This window comes from Arvicanthis niloticus, chromosome 4 (genome assembly GCF_011762505.2).
Source record: "Arvicanthis niloticus isolate mArvNil1 chromosome 4, mArvNil1.pat.X, whole genome shotgun sequence".
Classification (NCBI taxonomy): domain Eukaryota; kingdom Metazoa; phylum Chordata; class Mammalia; order Rodentia; family Muridae; genus Arvicanthis; species Arvicanthis niloticus.
The window spans coordinates 26,209,937-26,228,539 of NC_047661.1; the positions used below are offsets into that span (position 1 = coordinate 26,209,937).

The following is an 18,603-nucleotide window of genomic DNA, read 5'->3' on the forward strand; positions in this document are numbered from 1 at the left end:
AGTCATTCACTAAAAGATGTCTATAAACATTTTCATTTTCTTATAAATAATTACTAGAAGAGAAAAAGAGCAACTAGAAGAAAGGACGGCAGCACCCTAAGTGCTTGTACCTCATCCAAAGCTCTTCATAAAGGCTCCGTGGAAGAAGCAGGAGCATGATTTTAATGGGCTGGGTGGGTTCTTGCATTCCCAGGGCACAAAGCAGGAGGTTGGGAAAGCTCAGTACTCTGAACCCAATGTACTTTATACATTTATTCAGGGAAGAATAGTTGGGTTTTAATTATTTATGATAATAGCCCTCAGTGCACTAGTAAATGTCCTTCGGTGCATATTTTGTAAAATAATGAAGTCTTTGTGATATGGGCTTTCTCTAAAGCTATAAGCAACCCTCTCCTCACTAAAAAACCAGGGCAACAGAGTGTGTTTGTGCTTGCATGTAAGTGTATGTATAAATTGTCAAATTGAGGCTTACCAAAGTGCCATTAAATTGGACTGGGGATTTCTCATCCTCCTCATCCTCCCATCCCCCTCCCCCAGCCGTAGCATTGATAACTTGGCCAAAGGAAACACCACCAGCAGCGAGATGAGCAGACTGTCTGAAGATTTGTTTTGGTTTCTTGCACTGCTTGCCTGTTCCCCTTTGTTGCTATACTCTTACAGTATTTCAATAAAACAGAGCATGACCGTCAATCTCTATTTCCCTCTAGTCTGAGTTGTGCTTCTTGCACTTTGTGAGTACGTCATATCAAGGGACTTTCCGGTTTGTTTGTTTGTTTGCTTGTTTGTTTTTCGCTTGTGTCTTTTGTTCCTATTTCTTGTTCCCACTGCTGTAAGGTTAGATTAGAATTTTCCTCATTTAAGAAATTTCAGCCCACGGAAATCAGAGTTCTCAGGGCCACGCCAGCCGTTTGTGTCATCCCATTGGCTGAGAGCTCACAGGCCCACATAGCCCAGGCCCATGGTCCACTGTGTGGTTCATTCCATTGGCCCAGAACTCACCACATCCCCTCTGTGTGTCATGCCATTGGCTGAAAGTTCACAGGCCCAAGGTCCACTGTGTATGTCATTCCATTGGCCAATAATTTTAGTTTGAAGGGATAAAACCACCAACATTTCAGGTTGTTTTATACTATTTCAGTAGCCAAGATCATTCTCAGTTAGGTGTCCAACCAGCCTTGATAACGATAGTGATGAACGCTCAATTTACAAAGAACAGAGAAAACCTAAGCTTCATTTGAGGTAACATTTGTGGCTGTGCTATTTGCAGCTCACCTAAATGGTCCTACTGTGTTGTGGTTTCCAGTAAGAATTTCTGTTCTGTAGAGGTTTTTATGGAATAATCTCTGTAAACAACTTTACAAAAAAAAAAAATCAACCATGCTTAAAAGCTGGCGGGCAAGACTCTCTTGATAAACAGAGCTCACATCACTCGTGCTGGAGACTTGAACATTTATGAAGCTTCTGGACATAGCTCTTGAGATTTCACCATTAATAACTACTTCACTTAAGGTGCCCGTCATCTTGTAGGCTCCCCGATAAGACTAATACTTGAAAGCTATCTGTAAGTGTCTCTTTCTCGGATGAGATTGCAAACAAGTTGCAGCCATGCAGACAGGAACTGAACCTGCTAACATCAGATTTATTCACCTACAAATTAAACATGGCTTCAGGGCGAGTGAAACATACTGACCAAAGTTTGCGTGAGTCTCTTCTGTTTCCAGAACAAAGAGCGTCTCTGACATTTGAAGTAAATGGATCGTTAATGAGTTGAAAGATATATGGTAAAAAAAAAAAAAATCAGATTATCTGGGGGCTAAATCCCAGATTATGTAAGGTGGGCCCAGTCCTGGCAGAGGTGCTCAGACACTGTGAGCGTGAGCACCCCAGCCTGGCCATCAGGGTTAGGGTGTTGGTTTATGGACATGACAGATGGGACAATGAGAGTGCCAGAAGATTTGCATCCACTGGGGCTGGTGGCGTTCCTAGAGCGGCTGAGGAGGGATTATAACTTCAAGATCTGCCTTGCTACAGAATGAATTCAAGGCCAGCCTGACAACTTAGATTCCATTTCAAAATAGAAAGGGAAAAGAGGGCTGTGGTTGTGACTCAACGGTGAAGTGCTTGACAAGTGTGTTGCATCCCCTCTGCTGCCGAGTGTCCCGGGATTGACACTTCTGTCCAGTGCAATCATTTCTTCATTCATCTGCTCCATAGCTCATGTTTAGTGAACACCATTCGAGCTTGAACTCCTTAGTTTGTCATGAGAGTGCTACCACCACAAAAGCAGAGGCACAGATTGTGCATCTTTTTCAAACCAGGTGAGGGAAGCCGGCTAACTTAAGGTACAGTTAATAAAAAATTAAGGATTTGCCCGGGCCTTCCATAGGAGCCACATGTCAGCATGCATCAAAGCACTCCAGCTAATGATGATGTAATAATTTTTAGAAAATCAATACTTATAACTTAATTAACTGTAAGTTAATTAACTGTAAGTTGGGACTGCCGACATCTGATGGTATCACAGGAGAAATCAGTGAATGAATGGCATGTGCCCCCTCACAATGTGTGCAACATTACCCTGGAAGTCACCTTGGCAACAACAGTTTGATGAAGGTCTAAGGTCCAACTACTATTTCACAGGAGATCCTAGAACAGGTAGAATGTCGTCTCCCAAAAAGTGAGGACAATAGTAAGACACCTGACTCTAGCCCCTGGCTTGCATGTGGACCTGCACACTTGTGCATGCTTGCCTTTGCATACACACAAAAGGAGACACAGGGTTGTAGCAATGAGAAGGTAGGGCAGGGAGGCTGACAGAACTGTCAATTGACTGCAATGTGTGACTCTAATTTAGAGATAGGGAAACTGTAAAGAGGCAAAAACAGACAGCTGGAGCAGCACAGACACGGAGTTGAGGGTATGGAGAAATTAAATAGTGGGCCAATGAGATGATTCAGCGGATAACAGCAGCTGCCGCCCAATGATACAAACCTGACAACCTGAGTTTGATTCTGGGATCCGTGGGAAGGTGGAAGAGAAGAATTGATTCCATAAACTAGTCATCTCACCTACACACACACACTCACACACACACACACACACACACACACACACACCATGGCACACGCATACACACACATACACACACGTGCTCACACTCGAACCATGGCGCATATGCATCCACACATACACCACGGCACATTCACCCACACATACACCATGGCACATTCACCCACACATACACCATGGCACAGGCATCCACACATACACCATGGCATATACACCCACACACATACCACGACACACTCAGCCACACACATACTATGGCACACTCACCCACACATACACCACAGCACACTCACCCACACACACATACATCACGGCACACGCACCCACACACATACCATGGCACATGCACACACACACACACACACACAATATCAACAAACACTCATAATAAAATGAAACAAGTAAAAAACAGTTTTATAGCAATTACATTTTTGCACTGGGGCTCTAGGTCAGTGGAAGGGCACGCATCCACCATATGCAAGGCCCTGAATTGAATCTTGAGCACAGAGGAGAGCCGGAGACTAATTATTCTAGGTAAGAGGTTATGGTAATTATGTCTTTTAAGAGGAGGCCTCATTCTTTCAACATAGCACTGAGCCACGTACCAGTGAAGCAACATACCGGCTAAGATTTCTTCTAATAACCAAGCATTATAAACAGAGATATAGAAAAGAAAAGAAAACCCAACCCGGACGCATTGGGAAAGTCACGCTTTTATGACAATTGTACATGGTTGTAAAATTCCATGATCATTTTAAGACATAAAAACCACCGCGAGAAAGGAAATCTTATCAGCTCCAAATCAAAAGAAGAGAGGACACAGAAGGCTTGGGAGAAGCAGAACATAGCAGGAGTCCAGAGAGGGCAATTGAGGGCAGGAGATGAACTGTAATCTGTTCTATGTGAAAGCTTTCTTGGCCAACAAGTTTGTGCAGACTACTCAAAGGTGGCCTCTCCTAGGAGCCTTCGGTGACTGAGGATGACCTTGGTTCGCCCCTGAGAGCCTGGGGAGTCTGTCTTGCCTGAGGTGTGCCTCTCAAGGAGCCTGAGCTATATTAGGAATTAGGACATCTTTGACCGGGCAGCTTTGACAGCTGGCTAGGTTAGCGATTTAGTTTGCGGCCACAGAAGAAAGCACGGCCAACTGGGCCACATGAGGAAGTAACCTGAGCCCTTAACTCTAGCCTGGGAGCTGAGTTGCAACTTGCCTACTGTTGCCATGGCTGTGTGGGGGACAGAAGAATGCTGTATGGCCTACAGGGCAGCCTCAGGACTCCATTCCAGGAGAAACCAGTCTTTCACAAACTTGCGAAATACAACTTGGCAAGGCCTATGAGGGTGACCTGTAGCCTAGTTGAACGGAAATAAGTGTCAGAAAAGGTGGAAACAGGGCGGAGAAGAAATGTCAGCAAGATGGCCCTGGCTTGTCGATGTTTCAGAAGGTGTAGAAATCACAGAGAAAGAAAAGCTTCCTTTCCCCTCTCAACTTTGTGAATTTTAAGTTTGTGTTTGTCTCATTTGTTCTCTGACATTTTTCTTTGTCCTTCGGGGTGTGTGTGTGTGTGTGTGTGTGTGTGTGCACACGCGCGCACAGGTGCGCAGGTGCATGTGCATATAGAAAACAAAAGACAACCTCCAGTGTCATTCCTCAGGTGCTTCCACCCTGTTTTTTTGAGACAAGGCCTCTCCCTGGTCTGGAACTTACTACGCAGGCTAGGGCTGGCTGGCCAGCAACCCCCAGGGGCTGCCTGTCTGCCTTCCCAGTTGCTTGGCTAACAAGTGCAATGCCACCACATCCTGCTTTTCATTATATGGGCTCTGGGGATCGAACTTAGGTCCCTGGACTTGCAAGCACTTTGTTGAACCCCAGCTATCTCACCAGATCCCTGCCCTTTATTTCTCTTTTTTTCAAAGCACAACCCTGCTAACTGCCACCCACTAAGCATAGCATTAACTCCCACACTTCTCCCTGGATGGGAAGCTCTCTCCTTTCTCATCTCCATGCCTGTTCCTCCTACCTTTTTGTCAAATCTCGTTCTTAAGAAAAACAGCCTCTCTCCTTTTCCCTCTGGATCTCGGTCTCTTCGTTTCGTCTGGGGCTAGGTGGCTTCTCTTTGGTTCTGACCCCTCTGGTGCACAAGACCCCAGTGAGAAGAGAGCAAGCAGCTCTCAGAGGGAGGTCACACTGTGTTTCCCCGTTAACTGTTTTACTGGGTGAGGTTCATGTCTCTCTTTGCTTCAAGGAGCTGTTACTAGGATCTTTCATCATCTTGCTAGGAAAAGCTGTCAGGGCTATGTGGGACCACTTGCCCCTTCCTTCCCAACTTGATTCTGTTACCATCTAACGAGCATCTGCTTAAAGATGAGAAGAAAGAAATCAGAGCAAGAAATAGAGTGAGATGGAGAATGACCTGTGTCACTGCTGAAACCTAGCTTAGGTACAGCTGGAGCTAACTTTTTCTGTGGAGAACTGATAGCCAAGGCAGGCGCCGGGTACTACAGAGCCACTGCAAATGGTGAGCCAGACCAGTTCTAAAGAGGGAGCTAGGAGAAAGGGGGTGGGGGTGGGGAGGAGAGAGAGAGAAAGGAAAGCAGTAATTCATATCTCAAATATTGCAGATACTTGACTTTCACACTATTTCATTGTGTAGAAATAGCTATTTATTTGTATAGCTAAAGTTACTGTATCAAGATTATTCTAATCCCCCCCCCGTGTTTTGTCACAAAATGGGGGCGAGTTCCATTTCAAGTCCATTTTTCCAAGTGAGAAAACAAAAGATCAGAGAGGCAGGGGTTTTTGTTTGTTTTGCTTGCTTTTTTGTTGTTGTTGTTGTTGTTGTTTTTGCTTGTTTTGGGTGGCCATGCAGCCAAAACCAGTTGTTCAGGGATTTGACTGATGGTTTGTCTCTTTGTGGGTTTTACTGGAGTTTTTTGTTTGCTTGCTTTTTAAAAATAAAATGTTTGCTTTATTTATTTGTGTGTGTGTGTGTGTGTGTGTGTGTGTGTGTGTGTGTGTGTGTATCTCTGGAGGTCAGAGGACACCTTGGGCTGGTCCTCACATTCCACCCTGTGTATGGGCCCTGGGGCTCACACTTAGGTCATCAAGCTTGGCCACAAACACCAAGCCAACTCACCAGCTGTAGGTTGTCCTTGGTTTAATCCTCTGGTATTTGATGGCTATAGGGCTGTTCATTAAATCAATTGCTATTGCACTTGAGGCTTTACAAAATAACTTTTGCTTTTCAAATGAAAAGCAGCTTGCTTTTTAATATGATAACCTCAGAGAAGCATCTTTTTGGCAGGTGGGGGAGAGACAAGCATTTTACCTATGGAAAAAACACATGATGGGCCATAGAAATAACAATGCCAAAAATCCTGCCAGCGCTTAGCTCTCTGCTCAGAAATTAACAACTGAAAATACAGGGCTTCAGATGTCAGGGACGGTCATCCCAACGGCCTGTTTATCAGCAGTCAGTCTCTCTCTGTATAGCACAGTCTGCCCTCAAACTTGAGAGCCTCCTGTCTCAGTTTCCCAAATGCTAGAAATACAGGTGTTTGCCACCACACCCAACAATCAGGTTTTCAGTAGAGTTTCAGTCCCATTATTGCAGGAGGAAAAAGGTGAGATTAAAGATATTGGTAACCTAGAATAATTTTGTCCAGCAGTAATCACATCTCCCAACTTCTACCCAGTATCTTTGACTTGTGGACAGGGAGAAACCGAAGGGAAACCAGAAGGAGGTGGCCCCGACAACAGAAGAAAAGTCCTCAGCTCTTAAAACTCATTACTAAAGTGCTAGCTTCCTCTAGGATTATATAATGACTAATACATCCCTATGGCGAAATTTTTGTTTACTTCATGATACCAGTAAAGTTATAATGAAGGTTACTCAACAGTCATAATTTTTTAAACAGTAAAGCATATAACAGCTACATCATCATTTTCAGAGAAAATGAATTCGTGTGAAAAATTATAAACATTAAAGTTTTTACTGGCGGGCAGTGGTGGTGCACGCCTTTAATCCCAGCACTTGGGAGGCAGAGGCAGGTGGATTTCTGAGTTCGAGGCCAGCCTGGTCTACAGAGCGAGTTCCAGGACAGCCAGGGCTACACAGAGAAACCCTGTCTCGAAAAACAAACAACAACAAAAAAGTTTTTACTGACTTGTTTATCATCTGCTTGTTCGTTTGTTATAGGGTAGGGCTTTAAATGGTACAGGCTGGTCTCAAGCTTGTTATATAAATAAAAATGACCTTGAATTTCTGATCCCCCTGTCTCCACCTCTTAAGTGCTAGGACTGCAGACACACGCCACTACTGCTGCTGCTAGGGAGCTGACTCCTGGACGTTATGAGTACTTGGTAAGCATTCCAGCTTACACCTGAGATATAGCCTCAGCCCTCTCGAGGTCTCACACTGGAGCACAGGGTTGTCCAGGAACTCAAAACAGAATCCACTAGTCCTGAAGTAATCACAGTCTTCTTGCTTCTGCCTCCCAAGTGCTGATATTACAGGTGTAAGCTATCATACCTGGCTTTTGAGAGAGAGAGAGAGAGAGAGAGAGAGAGAGAGAGAGAGAGAGAGAGAATATATGTCAACCTGTAAAAATCCCAAGAGATTGGAATATATGTACTGGAATTAAATGAGTGAGTTTAGAAATCAATATGCAAAATTTAACTTAGAAGAATTTCGGGGCAGAAATGGAGAGCTGTTACCAGTGTCCTGGGATGCACACAGAGCAGGGAACTGTCGGGAAGATCTGGCAGATTCACCTGGGCTGGTGGCAAGCATGTCATCCAGAGGCACAAACCAAGTAAGGAATCACCTGTCACTCAGAGGATTACCAGCACAGTGTTTAGGTTTCCAGCAGGAGCCCAGGAGGAGACCCTGGAGTCCCGTCACTATAAGCCCTGCTGAGCCTGTAAAGAAGCCGGCTCTCTGCTGCTAGGAACAATAAATTGTCTAAAATCTTTTAATAACTGGAAATGAAATGGTGAGTGATTATCAGTTCTTATGTGTCACATGTCACAATCCAATCCCCCATCATTAGACTTCCTGTATCCATTTCGGAGAAGAGGAAAAAGCTGCTCGTGCATAGGATGTGAAGGAGTCGGCAGAGATCCCACTTCATGGTTAAATAGTCTTAATACCTCAGAGTCCTCCAGGACATGAGGGTGTCTGAGGCTCCTCTTCAGGTACTGAGGCGTTGCCCTGATATTATGACTGACTTGGGGGTTTGTACCGTAGCAGTTCACTACTCTCAACTCACAGTGCAGAACACTAACACACATAGCCACATGCCTATTATTCTAATTCTATATCATAAGTAGCCAGATTTTTTTGTTTCATTTCATGTACTTTTTCCCTTTTCCTGTTTTATTTTTGGGGGAGGCAATGGGTTTGAGGAATACAGAATTAAAGTTTAGCCATGTAACCAGATTGGTCCACAATTCACCTTAACATCATGGTCCTCCTGCCTCTGCCTCCAGAGGATTACAGGTGTGGACTGCTATACTCAGCTTTTTATTTTTTTCTTTTATATGCCCATCAAATTTGAAAGCTTCATTTTTTAAAAAAAATTGGCCAATTTACATGATTCTGTTTTTTTTTTTTTTTAAATATAAGCCTACATAATAAGAAGGCTTTCTCTCCTTTCTGTTCCCTTCTAAATAATTACTTCTTGATCCTGCAAACAAACCAATGTTGTCCAGTTTCCTATGATCTTTCTTCTGGGCATAGGTTACATACACACAGGAGAAAGTATACTCCCAGGGTCCTCTGCATCGCTACTTACACAAATGACAATTGATTTTGTGTACTCTTGAGCTGATATTTTTTTTCCAAGTACAAATAAATTATGAGATCTTTGCAGACCTCCTCTGCCTTGGCTAGCCCCCTTTCTAGCGCTCATGCTCTCACCCCTAATAGGCATTTACTTTGCACTTCTGTAAGCTAGCAACACATTCCATTCCCTAATTAGTGGTAAATCCTATACATGCTCATCCATCCGCTCAGCACTGACTGTCTCAGTGTAAGCTTCTCAATGATGAGATACACACACGGAACCTCTCCCCGCCCCCTTTGATACAGGATCTAACATAGCAACATGAATAATTATGAGTTTAATAAATGCCTTTTTAAGACTCTGACTTCTGATTTTTCTTGCCACCCACTTAGTATTTGGAAACCAGTTCTATCCACTTTTACAATTCAATTACATTCGGGCTCATTAACAGTCAGATAAATAACACAGATTGGCCAGATTCTGAGAGAAGAACCACAGGTTTATTCCTTTATTAAGTCAGCATGTTAGGAAAAGAGCCACAAAGTGGTTATACATCTGTCCATTCCTTCTAATTGTATCTATGTGCTCGGTATAAATCTAATCTTATAGGCAGCTGGATTTCATTAAGAACTTGATAAATATATCTAATGTATATGAAGAAGATACATAATGTATATGAAGAAGATACATGAATAGCTAACTCGATTCTTAAAAATAAGAGCAAGGGGGTATTAATAAGTATGTGAAGACTTAGTAAGATGGGCTGGGCAGATGTCTTCACTGGTTAAGAGCATTTGCTGCTCTTCCAGAGGATTTGAGTGTAATTCCTAAAACTCACATCACAGGCCATTCAGAACCACCTGCAACTACAGTTCTAGGTCATACAACATTTTCTTCTGGCTCCACAGGCATCTGCACTCACTCATGTATAGACCCACACACAGACATTTACATATGCACATAGTTGAAAAAATAAAAATAAACCTTTAAATTGGGAAAAAAAATGACAGGAGTAAAGGCTGGGTTGGTCGAACAAATCAAAAAGTGTAACAGCCTAAAGCAGTCAGAATTCCTGTGTTAATGTTCAGCCCCCAAGGTGCTGATTCTGAGGTGCAAGGACTTTTGGGGTGTTTGCCAATTAGGGGAAGAACCTTCATGAGTCAGACGGCAGCTGTTGAAAAGGAAAGCAGAAGAAAGCCCTTCCTCCTTGGTCACAAGTTCTCAAGGTGAGAAAGTGATCCTTTGTGAGGACCCAGACACAATCTGCTTCTGCCCTGGATTGTAAGAAATAACCTTCTCTTACTGCTTGTTGTCTTCCTAGCAGCTGAAACAGCACAGGCCCATTTAAGGAGGTCCCTGTTGTTAAGTTTGTGGCGCCACAAAACAAGAAAGAAAACAAAATGTAGCAAATGGTTTTGGGGAAATCAATAAGAGAAGGAAAATACATTAAGACCTCTACACACTTGAATGGAAAAAGTACAATTACAAAATTCATAAAAGAAAATATAGAAAACTGTGTGGCATAAGGAAAGAATGTGATTCTTTTAAATATTAAAAGTTTTTGAATATGGGGCTGGGACGTAGCTCAGTTCCCTCGGTAGAGTGCTTAGGTAGCTAGGCTACCACACGCCTAACAAAACAGGTGTGGGGGTACAGGCCTGGAGTGCCAGCACTCAGGAGGTGTGGGGGGCAGAGGGGAGAGTCACACGTTCAAAGGTCATCCTCAAATACACAGAAATCTCTAGGCTAGCCTGGGATAAAGGACACTTTGTCCAAAGAAGGAAGAAAGGGAGGGAGGGAAGGGAAGGAAGAAGGAAGGAAGAAGGAAGGAAAAAGGAAGGAAGATTGGGTTCAAATGTGTTCAAAAGTCGGAAGAGGTGACTAATGGACGTCCATGCAGTTATCACATGATGTTTAAGTTCACCAAATTCTATTCCAAACACCTTTTCTCCTGACCCACTAAATTTTTTTCCTTTTTTTTTTCCTTTTAGCTTTGACATAATGTTACATCCTGTATTACAATATCTCTTAAAAGTATGTACACGCATGTTATATAAAGATGACGCCACCAGTATAACTAAAATATAATTAATTAACTATGTTTAACAACTGAGCAAAGGTCATGTGAACTCACAGAAACTGAAGCTGCAATCACGTGGCCATCCCAGGTCTGCATCCGGTGCTCTGTGTGTCTATTCTGGCTTTCAGGTTAGTACTTGTATGGGAATCCTGAATGTGTGAATAAGTGGGTCACTCATTCTTGTTCCTGTTCTTGGGGATCTCCTATTTTTCTGTTAGCTTGGCTTGTCCAACTCTGATATGATGGCCTTTGTTTTATCTCATTATAATTTCTTTTGTTATGTTTTGCTGTTATCTCCCAGAAGCTGGTTAGTTGCTAATGAGAGACAGAATGGGGGTGGATCCCAAAGGGAGGGGAGGTGGGGAGGAGCTGGGAGGAGTGGAGGGAGGGAAACTGTATTCAGATTATATTGCATAGAAATGAATCTACTTTTACTAAAAGGGAGAAGAAGTAATTATTTTTTTAAAAACATTCTAAAGGATTCCAAAACATAAATACCAAGCCATTTGATTATCTAAGAATTAGAATTGAGAAAAAAAAAAAAAAAAAAACCCTGGAGAGTGAAGGCTATATCAAGAGATGGCTATCTGGAATATACAAGGAACCCTAGCAAATTGACAAGTGACAGAAACTTTAAAGAAAAATCTGAACATAGACTACAATAGGCAACTTAGAAAAATCAGAGAACTTGAGTAGTAACCCTAAAGAAATGAAAATAAAAGTAATGAAGCATCAGTATATACCAAGTAGCCTGGAAAAAATTAGCTGGTTGATGCCAAGTGTTGGTGGTGATGTGTGCTGGTGGAAGGCAGACTGGTGTATTCTGGGAAAGCAATCTGTCTCTATTTAGTTAAATTAAGTTTAAAGATATTCTGGGATCCAGCAGTTCTGTTCCTGGATATGCATCTCAAAGAAGCTCTTACCCAGAGCCACTCAGCAATACACAAGGGTGTTCAAAGTGGGGTTATTCACTGAAGGGTTATTCACTGTGGGGTTATTCATCGTCATCGTTGTAGACAGATGGAGACCATCTGATAGTCAATAGGTAGTATACAGAGCATCAGTCCACAGGCAGAGGCCAGGCACCAAGGCACACTCAGTCACATGTATGGGTGCTAAATATGTACTTGAGTAAAACGAGTGAGTGGTATAATAATACATCATCATTTCAGTTAAGAAACTCTAAGCCAAAACCAACATCTATTTTGCAAGAATACATACAGCAGCTGGGTAGATAGCTCAGTTGGTAAAGTGTCTCCGGTCCTCATGCTTTGGAGGCATAAGGATCTGAGTTCGGCTCCCAACACCCACTTAAAAAGATGAGTAAGCCCAGCATTTGGAAAGCAGAGACAAGAGGATCCTTGGAACTCATTGATCAGCCAGTCTAAGCAAATTGGTAAGCTGCAGGTTCAGTGACAGATCCTGTCTCAAAAACTAATGTGGGAAAAAAAAATAATGAAGTGGAGTCGAAGAGGAATATACTCAGTGCTGGCCATTGGCCTTTGAATGCATGGGTGCACACACATTCAAAAGTATAAACGTGTGTACACCACACACACACAGAGTTGAGAATACATATAAAACAAAATGATATTGTGATGGTAAACGCAATGATTCTGGAGTCAGAGAGAAAGGCATCCAAATGGAGTATTGCAATAACAAACATAAATAAAAGCAGTTGCTGGCACAGACTAATGATGATACTGTACCTGGAGCTGAGAAATAGCATTACCTCATTTTTCTATACCCAAGCGAGGGCTAAGGGTAAGAGATGCATGGCAGAAGTGGTTCCTATCTTTGAAATGAGTCTAAATTGATTGGTGCTCCCATCAGAAGACTTAACAAACTAGACTCAGGTACCTAAACCATCAAATAAACAAAACTCTTCTATGCCTGAATCTCAGTAATAGAGATTGATCAACTGGTAAAGGATCCTGTTTGGGTTGTGGCTCAGTTGAGAAAGTATGGGCTTGGCATGACCCCTGAATTCAGTCTCCCCACTAAAACAAACAAACAAACAAACAAAACAAAACAAAACAAAAAACCAGTCATGCTGGTCCATTCCTATAAGCTTGGCATTTAAGAGGTAGAGCCAGGAGGATCATAAGTTCAAGGTTATTCTCAATTACATAGGCAATTTGAGTCCAGCCCAGATTGTGTGGGACTGCATTGTTTAACAAGTATAAAAGGGGGTCTTGAAAGTCAAAACCAAAAGCACACACACCCAAGAAAACTGATTTTAATGAGCAGGGGAAGTGGGAAGAGGGTGCCACAGGGAAACATGGGTGCCTGAGAAAGTCTCTTAGCCAATGTAGAAATAATTTAAGCAAAAAGTTGTATTGGTTTTTGATTCAACATGTAAATAGCCATGTACTGGCATAAATAAATGATGGAATAAATTCATAAACTAACAGACAGAATACAAATAATTTATAGCCAACTCCACCCATCCTGAGGAACACAGACCCCCCTCCCCACTCCTGCAGTATTGGGCCTTGCTGCCATAGAGCAGAATATGGAAAGACATCCCTTCTGTGCATCAGAACCTGAATTATTGCCTGGAGGCCTGGGCTACACTAACAGGCTTTGAAATGTAGAAAACCATGATAACCCGCTAGGTCTCAGTTTGCCTTTTGTACCATAAGAACCTCCAACTAAAAGCTCTCTAATTAACATGGGTAAAACCAGAGCTCTACAGTGAGTCCCCTTGAGTTTAACCCCACCCTGTCTTAACAAAGGCTTCTTTTAAAATCTTCCTTCCTTCCTTTCTTCCCTCCTTCATTCCTTCCTTCCTTCCTTTCTCCCTCCATCCCTTCCTTCTCCCTTCCTTCTCCCCTCCTTCTCCCTCCCTCCTTTTCTCCTTCCTTTTTCCTCTCTCCCTCTCTTCCTCCCTCCATCCCTCCCTTCTTCCATTTCTTCCTTCCCTCCCTTCCTATTTTCCTCTCTCCTTCCTTTCTTTTTTCCTTCCTTCCTTCCTTCCTTCCTTCCTTCCTTCCTTCCTTCCTTCCTCCCTCTCTCCCTCCCTCCCTTTCTTCCTTTAAGACAGAGCTCACTGTGTATCCACACTGCCTCTAATTGTGGTACTCTTCAATAGCCCATGTGCACACTCAGCTAGTGTTGCTCACTAACCCTTCCAGGAGGCTGGGATTAATCAAATTAGCTCAGTGCTAATTTGAGAGCTTGGGTTTGGTTCCCAGCACTGAAAAAAAAAAAATCAAATAAAACAACCAAAGAAATAATACACTATAGAAGTGGTACATCTCACATAAAAGAAATATGTTCTATGGTCACGTAGGCCCAAAACAGAGTTCTCCATGCTAATGACGTACCTAGAGGCCCAGAGGGCTTAGCCAGTAAGCTTCCCTTCACAAACCTTCCTCCCCACATAAGGTATTTGATGTAAGGTCCGCCCTGAGAAGTTGGGTATGGATTTATGCATCTATTTTCTGCCATGACAATAAACTCTCTTTTAGAAACATAGAAAGAACTGTCTCTTTTCATCAAGATTTGCTGTGGGAGCCATGGAGAAGGCCTTTGCCTACAGAGCTGCAGCCTAGTCTTTTATAGAAGGCCTCTCTGCACTCCCAGCCACCACCGCCACCAAGCCTGCCACCATCAAGCTAAGGAAAATCATCCCCGCTGGGACAACAGGAGCCTGGATGTCTAAGAGTTTGAGAACTCCATGGCCTCTTTGCAGGCCCTAGATGCCTGAACCAGCTCCAGGGACCCCTGAACCAGCTCCAGCCTTCCCACAGTTAAGACTGTGCTTTCCCACCCCCAGAGCTGTGTCTCAGCCAGTGATTCTCAAAGTACCAACGTCTAGCTCATAAAATGGTTCAGTGGATAGATGTTTCTGCTGCCCTGAGTTCAGTCCCTGGGACCTACACAGTGAGAGAGAACCGACTCCTGCAAGCTGTTCTCTGACTGCCTCTCACACACTGTGCTGTGCTCACCCTCCAAGTAAATAAATAAATGGAAAAAAGGAAAAAGAAAATATTTGTCAACATTTTTGAATGCAGGGGGATTTTGAGGGATGGTCACAGCCAGGAAGAGCTAAGGAGACTGTGGCAACATGTCTATTAATCTGAACGTATTCTTTTTTATGAATTTAGTGAAAATAATTTCCTTTTTAATAATAAATCTTAGTCCTTTAAAAAAAAAAGATGCATTTTTTTGTTTTTTTTTTTGTTTTGTTTTTTTTCGAGACAGGGTTTCTCTGTGTAGTCCTGGCTGTCCTGGAACTCACTCTGTAGACCAGGCTGGCCTCGAACTCAGAAATCCGCCTGTCTCTGTGCCACCACCCCCCGGCTAAAAAGATGCATTTTTATGTATGGGTATGTTCTGTATATGTGACATGAAGGTGCTCACGGAGGCCAGAAGAAGAAATCTGACAACCCTAGATCAGTGGTTCTCAACCTGTGGGCCACAAGCCCTTTGGGGTTGAAAGACGTTTTCACAGGAGTTGCCTAAGACCATCAGAAAGCACAGGTAATTTACAATGCATTTCCTAAGAGAAGCAAAATTGCAAGGTTGTGAGTCAGCACAACACCAGGAACTATGTTAAAGGGTCGCAGCCCCACCCCCCAGGGTTGAGAACTACTATCCTAGCTGAAGTTCTGTGGACAGTTGTGAGCTGTCCCAAGTGGGTGCTGAGAACAGGTGGGTTTGCAGAAGCACAAGGCAAGCTGGATTAGTGCTTTGATTAGGTGATGCAATGGCAGCATGCAACTCCTTGAATTTAAAGAGAACCCCAAGGTGGCGGTGTGCACTGGTTCCAATGGCATCTAAATGTTAGCGCAGAGGACTGATTTCTTCATAGAGCTCAACCACAAGCAATTAGAAGCATGTTTTAACCAGTTATGAAGTTATGGCAATGATTCCCAAGTTATGGGGTCTTTGGACAAAAACATCGAGAGATGCTGTAGGGTTCCGTCTTACCCAAGTAATGACTCTCAGTAGAGACTTAAGAGATGTTCTAGCTGGGTGTGGTTCCGCTCACCTGCAATGACATCACTTGGATCATGATCAGTTCAAGGAGGAGCTGAGTTCAAGGCTGGCCACAATAAGTAAGAAACTTGAGGTCAGTCTGGGCTGTATGAAATCCTAAATAAATAAATAAATAAATTATAAATAAGATAAATAGAAGTTCTTTAAAGTTATGGCAACATGCCCCAGAATTCAGTGTACAACTACAGTGTTTTATATACAACTTTCACATTTATCTGTTCTTGTGATTTAAGCTCCAAGTCTTTGAGTAGAACTACGCCTTTAATTCTGGGACTATTGGGCCATGAGTCACTTGCAAGGTATCTTTCCTTAAGTATGTATTAATGTGCTTCACAGACTGGGGACTGGCCTATCAGGTTTGTTTAATGTTTCTCTCCTGAAGAACCTTGAAGCAATTGAATGTTATAATTTTTTTCCTGTGCATTTTTTTATTATCTACAGTACTTTGCCAAGTCACTCAAGCTAATCTGCAAGTCCTGTAATTATCACAAAAAAACTACTCTGGCAAATTAAACCCACTTCTTAATGCAGGCTTAATAGACAAGAGGGCTGTTCGGAGAGCTCAGTGGATTATAAGCGCTACTTTACAAAACACACCGCAGCACACTTACACTTAGAGATGTGGCCTTAAATAGTTAAACAAGTCCATTGACATCAACCGGGTGCATTTCCTTTGTTTATTTTTCCCGAAAGACTTCATTACCTCCAAAGCACCTGACTGAATAGGAGCAAAAGGCCTGGTGGAATAGCGCAAGGAAGCAGCCCCTCGTGTGGAACAGCTAGTGGACGGCACTGAAGGTGAGAGCTGTCAGAACAAGCTCCGAGGGAACACTGCGGAGAGAATAACACTTGGTTATAGTCAGGGGTCACGCAGCCCCAAGAGTCTCTGAAAGACAAGGTAAAATAAGTACAAAGTAGAATCAAAACAAAATCTTAGGCGTTTGATCAGCAAAGTTGAACATTGAAACAATAGTGGTAAAAGCTTAGTTCTCAGATAAGTACTCGACCGACTCAATGAAAGGAGATTGGGTCTGACATAAAAGAACTGCTTTCAAAAAGATCTCTGTATAATCATGGTCATTTTAAACTGAAATAATCAAGATCTCCCAGGGAGTCCGGGTCCTGCCTAAACTACTGCCATCAAGTCTGACATTTGTGGAGAGCCAGTCCACTTACAAGTCTCCTTCTACCTTGGGCTGGATACTGAAGGTGTTTCAGTAAGTCCAGTAAGTCCGCAGAGCAGAGCCCAAGCCATGCCCCCTTTAAACAGAGCTCAGAGGTCAGGGAACACTGGAGGAGCTTTTGAAGTGACCAGAGCAACTCCAAGTGTCTGGGGAGCTCAGGCTCGGAGGGACTGAGATAAGGAAACAGCCATTAGTCAACCTCTTTTAACTCACTCTCTGAAGTTGGCTGCTTTCATTGTGGACCTGGTGGTTAACAGGACAAAGATAGCTTCTGCAATTCAGCTTCTTCAAGTAGAAAGAAATTTGAAGCTTCCTCTGAGCATTCATTTCCTATTTGAATGCTTCAGATCAAATCTCCAACATCAGGAGATTGGTGCTGGGTCTCATCTTGCACACATCCTGGAGAAAAGAAGAGGCCTGGGTCTGTCCTACTCAATGGGCTCTCTGTGCAGGACTTCCCACTGCATCTCTCAGAAGGGAGAGCCAGAACCATAAGTCAGAATACATGTCAGCCCTGGTCACTCCAGTGTCGGGAAGCACATGCAGCTATCACTGCAGACAGGAATAAAACAAAAGCAACAAACAACAAAACCAAAATAAATAAATTAATTAATTTAAAAAAAATCCCACCATCTTTTTTTCCCCGAGATAGAGAATTGGCAAACTGGCTGGAATTTGCCAAACATGTGCTTTATGTTCAAATAACTCTTAAAAAATGTTTTTAAGTATTGTTCAAATAAAAGTTAAGACAGTTCTAGTTGAGCAGTGGTGGCTCATGTCTTTAATCCCAGCACTGGGAATCAAAGACACGCAAAATCTCTGAGATCAAAGCTAGGCTGGTCTATAGAACAAGTTCCAGGACAGCCAGGGTGACACAGAAAAACTATCTTGAGGGGGAAAAAATCAGTATTGGGTAACAGATGACCCAGTAGGAAAAGACCTCTCTGACATGCCTGGTGACCTAAGTGTGATCAATGGGGTCAACATGGTGGGAAAAGAGAACCAACTCCTTCAGTCTATTCCTGACACACATACACATGCATGCACACATATGTACACACACACACACACACATGTATGTACACACTAAATAAATAAATGAATGTAATAAAATGATTTTTCAAAAACAAAGAAAATCCAGTACTTAGACTGATTCTCTTCTCTATTTGATACTTTTTCTGATGCGTAAGATGAATTCTTATATTTTTGGTTGTGAGCCTAGCCTTTAACGGCTGAGCCATTCTCTTCAGCCCACCATAAGATGAATTCTTAAGTCTAGGCAGTGACTCTGCTATCAAAGATGATAAGGATGAGGAGACAGGACCCCACACCCCACTCAGCTGTTCACACTTGAAGTCCTAAGTCAGGCTGACTCTTGTCTTCATTTACTCTCCTCTCCCAGACCATTCATCTTCTCTTTATTGTATTTTAATTCTTACACTTTCTCTACCCCACCCCCACCCCCGTGGTGCTAACACA

At 42.9% G+C, this 18,603-nt stretch overlaps 2 long non-coding RNA genes across 4 annotated transcripts in view; one reads left to right on the forward strand and one right to left on the reverse strand.

The window, feature by feature from the left end:
• Window positions 1–14,521, forward strand: part of LOC143441972 (uncharacterized) — a 37,829-nt gene extending 23,308 nt beyond the window's left edge. The window contains exons 2-5 of one of the 3 annotated variants that reach the window (XR_013109783.1): window positions 8,119–8,263; window positions 9,942–10,079; window positions 10,845–11,061; window positions 14,407–14,521. This is a non-coding gene — a long non-coding RNA (uncharacterized LOC143441972). The remainder of the gene's footprint in view (window positions 1–8,118; window positions 8,264–9,941; window positions 10,080–10,844; window positions 11,062–14,406) is intronic. The other 2 variants (XR_013109785.1, XR_013109784.1) reach the window with 2 other exon arrangements.
• A 715-nt stretch (window positions 14,522–15,236) lies between these two features.
• On the reverse strand, window positions 15,237–17,670 carry LOC143441868 (uncharacterized). Its single transcript, XR_013109609.1, has 3 exons — window positions 17,338–17,670; window positions 16,644–16,771; window positions 15,237–16,036 (listed from the first exon to the last, which is right to left on the reverse strand). It is a non-coding gene; the product is annotated as an uncharacterized LOC143441868 (long non-coding RNA).
• Between the last annotated feature and the right edge of the window lie 933 nt (window positions 17,671–18,603).